The sequence below is a fragment of the Lycium ferocissimum genome, chromosome 7, assembly GCF_029784015.1.
Source record: "Lycium ferocissimum isolate CSIRO_LF1 chromosome 7, AGI_CSIRO_Lferr_CH_V1, whole genome shotgun sequence".
In the NCBI taxonomy this organism is placed as follows: Eukaryota; Viridiplantae; Streptophyta; class Magnoliopsida; order Solanales; family Solanaceae; genus Lycium; species Lycium ferocissimum.
In genome coordinates, this window is record NC_081348.1 from 43110257 (window position 1) to 43114855 (window position 4599).

A 4599-nucleotide genomic window follows, 5' to 3' on the forward strand; every position below is an offset into this window, starting at 1 on the left:
GAGTGTGTCGCGTCGCGCATGCATCACACAAACATATTATATATAGATTACATACTCCATCCGTCCCATTTTATATGAAGGCGTTTGACTTGAAATTGAAAAAATAAATGAAAACTTTTGAAACTTATGATCTAAAACAAACCATAGAAATTGACTGGCTAGAAATCATTTCATTAGGGATAAAAAGGTAAATTTAAAGTTAAATTGTTACTAGACGTAGAAAGATACTTTTTCACAGGGGAGCTCTTTTGTATTAGTCGGCGTAATCCATTGGTCCATACGGTTCGAACCACTCAGCCAAAAGACCCTTTTTCCTCTTAGGGTTCCATCCCATGTTCGTGCAGAGTTGGTCATTGTGCCAAATGTGCAACGCGGCGGCGCATGATCTCTTGTAGTACTTCAAATAGGAATCTTTCTTCTTGTATTTATCTCATTCTGCTTTGTCTTTCTCCATCACCTTAATGCTTGGTAGCTTAATTTTTTCACTAAGAAGCTCCGCCACCCATCGACACCTTATTTCCGAGGTGTATAGATTTGATACGCTTTCTAAGAATCCAATTATTGCCAGCTGTGGAATTTGGGGATGAATGCATTCCCTGATAATAATCCGTAATATCATTATTTCCACATGCGATGTATAGTTCAGATGCAGATGCTTGCAAAAATATTCTTTTATTACTCACCTATAGATGGGAACTGAAGATTCATTTGAGTCTGTTATGAATTCCTGATATTTTGGCGATTCAAATATGTGTCTGAGCTTATCAATTCCCTTGAAGCCTGTGGCGAGTATGACTAAGTTGGGTTTTATTGGTTCAGCTTGACCCTTGAGCATGATACCTTCTTTAGAGAATCCAAGTATCTCTGCATTCTTGATGAGCTTGATACTTCCTTCCTCAACTCTGTCGTAGAAACCCTCCGGCACCATAGAAAATGAACAGGAACTCATATAATTTAAGAAGCTATGCTCTGACACCATTCCATGTTTTGCAAGCCCGTGTTTATGTTTTATATGGCATTCCACAAATTTTGAGAAGGCCCACCTCTTTAAAATATGTGAAGTCGAAATGCATGTTAGTTTTGTGAGAGGAGAAGTAGAAAGCAGAGATGTAATTTTGAACATTTGGTTGTAACTTTAACATATGGGTAGTAACTTTAGAACGGCTTGTTATAATTTTGGGATGGATTGTAATAATTTGAGAAGGAATAGTATTAATTATTTAGCGAATGATGCAGTAGACTAAAATCTTATCTAGTTTTATCGTACGCAGGTGTTAAATGCTTACGAATTTGTCAACCAAACCCATCTACCCTTCAAAATTGAGCATTTTAAACCTCCGTCATCCTATGTGGCATTTTTGAAGGAAGTGCGTGTGATACACTCGTTTAAAGAGCGTGAGGCTTGTTAAAAAGGCACTAACAACCATTTTTTTGGTGTCATCTTGTTCCCCAATGTTAGTCCTCCATTGTTGAACAAAAATAAGCTTTTTCTTGACTTTTTTCCCCCTCTCTCTCTCTCCAATTTTTTCTGTCCAATTCTTTCTCCCTTTCCCTATCTTCTTTGTTTGTTTCTTCTCTCAAATCTGAATCTTTATCATGAATATAGAATCCTCTAGCCAATAATCCAAATTTTCTTTATTAATTCAATTATATGACCTTTGTGGAAGGAAACCCATCAAAATTATCAAAAATGGGTCAATCAAAAGATCCTCAAAAATCACCACACCTCAAAATTAACCCATAAAGAATTTTCAAGTAGAAAGTATGCATCTTTTACCCATTAATACTTTCAAAAGGTTTGAGTTTTTTTGAGAAAATTTAGCCTCAAATTTTAAAAATCAAATAAGGCAAGATTTTTTTCCAAATCAATAAAAAAAAAAAAAAAAAAAAGAGGAAGAAAACAGTGATTATCCCACTTTTCTATATGGACAAAAATGGACCACCAAATTTTTTCTCCACCACCTAACGCCTTCAGCCATGGAAATGGACCATCAAACTTCTTCTCCCTCCATCTTCAAACTGTTGTCTCCTCTTTCACCATCTTTTCCGTCCTCATCCTTAGTTTCTACCACCACCTGAATCTCATCCCTTCGTAAATCATTGTCAAAGAACATCAAGATTTTTCACACAAAAGTAAAAGATTGGGTTAAGCAAAAGTGGAAGAACATATCAAAACCCATTTGAAGTTAAAGCTTGAATCTGAAAATTTGGATTTCGCTGGAGCATTTGACTTCGAGATCTGAAGTATTATTCGATTCTTAAGCTAATATTGTGATTGCATTTTGATTGAAAAAATTTCTAAACCCTAAAATCCAATAAAGAAGATTGTGACAAACAAAACAAAAAGGAAATGAAGGAGATAACATAAATAAACTAAAAAGAGGTGAAGAACTTATCACTAATTGGAAATTTTTCAATGGCAGTGAAATCTACAAAAAATCGTGAAGAAGAAAGGGGGGGGGGGGGGGGGCGTACAAAAGAAGATGAAGAAAGAGAAAATGTTTTGTGAAATGAAGTTGTGGAGGTTTAATTTAATTTTCCACATTTCATTTCCTACGTGGCATTAAAAAATGACATGGAATCCACGTGTAGTTGGATGTATTACACGCATTGTGAGTGGGCTTAAAAAGTGTTTAAAATGCTCTGTTTTAAAGAGTAGAGGGATTTAGTTGGCAAACTCGAAAGATAATATCGACATGACAAAAATGGACAAGTACAGGCGGCTCCCAGACTATTCTGCCTAATTATTTTATTAAAACATGTACCTCTGTTATTATTTTCCTTCATACCAAAAACACCCATATATTATTATCTTTTAATGATGAGGAAAGAAAATAAATTACCAATGGTGAAAGAGTTGTGGCAAGGAGACTTAGAAGAAGGCCTTCACCGGATTGTGATAACCTGTGAAAGGATAGTAGTAGTAACTTTATCAAACGTGTCGCGTTTTGTTGTTTCTGCTGCAACTATATTTATTTTTCTTGTTTTCTCACTTACCTCAAAAGAGATTTCTTAGTTTAAGATGAATGAGATATAGAGTATAACTAAATCATTGCGAGTCTTTTAATGAGTTTAATTAGTCCGGAAAGAAAATAAGTTACCAATGGTGAAAGAGTTGTGGCGAGGAGACTTAGAAGAAGGCCTTCCGGGTTTATGCACGTAAGTTCGGAGAATCGACTTAAATAGAGTTTTTCAGAGAATCCCCATGGGAAATAATCAGGAAGGTTCCAATGCGGTGTCCTGATTACTCGGTGTGCATGGACGTTCAGCCCCTTGTTGACACCCAATTTTGTCCCTCTTTTATTCCAATTTATTTCCTTGGGCTTTCAAATTAATTAGATCTAAATATTTTATTTTCACTACTATTCTTGCTATTAATATCATTACTTTCATTTACTATTTTCTATCAACATTACTTTCGTTACTTTATCACAAATCTTTTAATAGTTCGTCATCGTTTCATTTTCGGATTTTGCACTCGTTACAATTAATCTTACTTTATTAAATCCTTTAATTTCTACTAATTACTATTTACCTTCACATAATATACATTGTACTAGATATAAATTAAAAGCCCAAGAATAATTAAAATGAAGGAGGAATGACCACAAGTTAATTCCAATGCAATCACCAATCTTTGGCCAAGAACAGCAGCCCAATTTATCATCATACGCAGCCCATTTTTCGGCCAAGGCTTAGCCCAAACGAAGCCTCAGACCAGCCCAATACCACGTTACCCGACCCGACCGGCCCACTTTCTCTTAAACATTTTTCATCCACTTCATCTTACCTAAACTAAACCTAGCCGCATACTCCCTCTCCTTTGTCTTTCTCATCTCTCTCTCCCTCACCCATTGTTAATTAGCATACAACCTCCATTTCGCCTCCACAGACTTTGCCTTGCCATTTCCATACAACAACGTCTACTGTACATCTGCTTTACCTAAGCTCTGTCGTTGACAGAGAAAGGGTTTTCATTTTTTTCGCTTCAAAACGCATACGCAATCTTCAAGACCAGAAAAAATCGGTCTGTTTTGGGCAAAGGTTGAAGCTAATCACGTGGTTCGGACCCCGACGTTCGATTTTGAAATAAATTTGATTTGAAATCCCCCCGATTCAAGTCATAGAAAACCTAGCATATATCTCATATAAATACATCCATACAAGATCGTTTGGGGGAGTTCCTTCAGCCGCCTTAAATCCCTCAAAATACTTTTACAACTATATCGACTATCTCTGCAAAATTCGCGTCTGGCTTCGGGTTCGTCTTAACTTTGAGATTGAACCATTCGTCGTGTTCGAATGTGCATTCGGGACTAGAAGTCTTCAGTTCTGCCGCGCACAAAAAAATGTAAGGATACTTCCGCGGGTCTAGTTTCGGTACTAATTCGTATGTGGTTATATGTGATTAATTGTTAGATTAAGCATGTTTAATAGTCTTAACATTAGGAGTCCGTTTTTGTTAGTTTAATATGGGGTTATCTTTGATTAGTGGTTGTTGTGTATGATTAATTTTGTTTGGTTTAGTTTCGTTTTGGTATAAAGTCATCATGTCTTGATTAAGTGTATGAGCATGTTTGTATGTTTGTTTAGCTTAAG

General features: G+C 36.0%; 1 pseudogene; it reads right to left on the reverse strand.

Annotated features, from left to right (window-relative positions):
• Positions 1-227: 227 nt before the first annotated feature.
• On the reverse strand, positions 228-3907 carry LOC132062232 (probable flavin-containing monooxygenase 1; annotated as a pseudogene).
• Between the last annotated feature and the right edge of the window lie 692 nt (positions 3908-4599).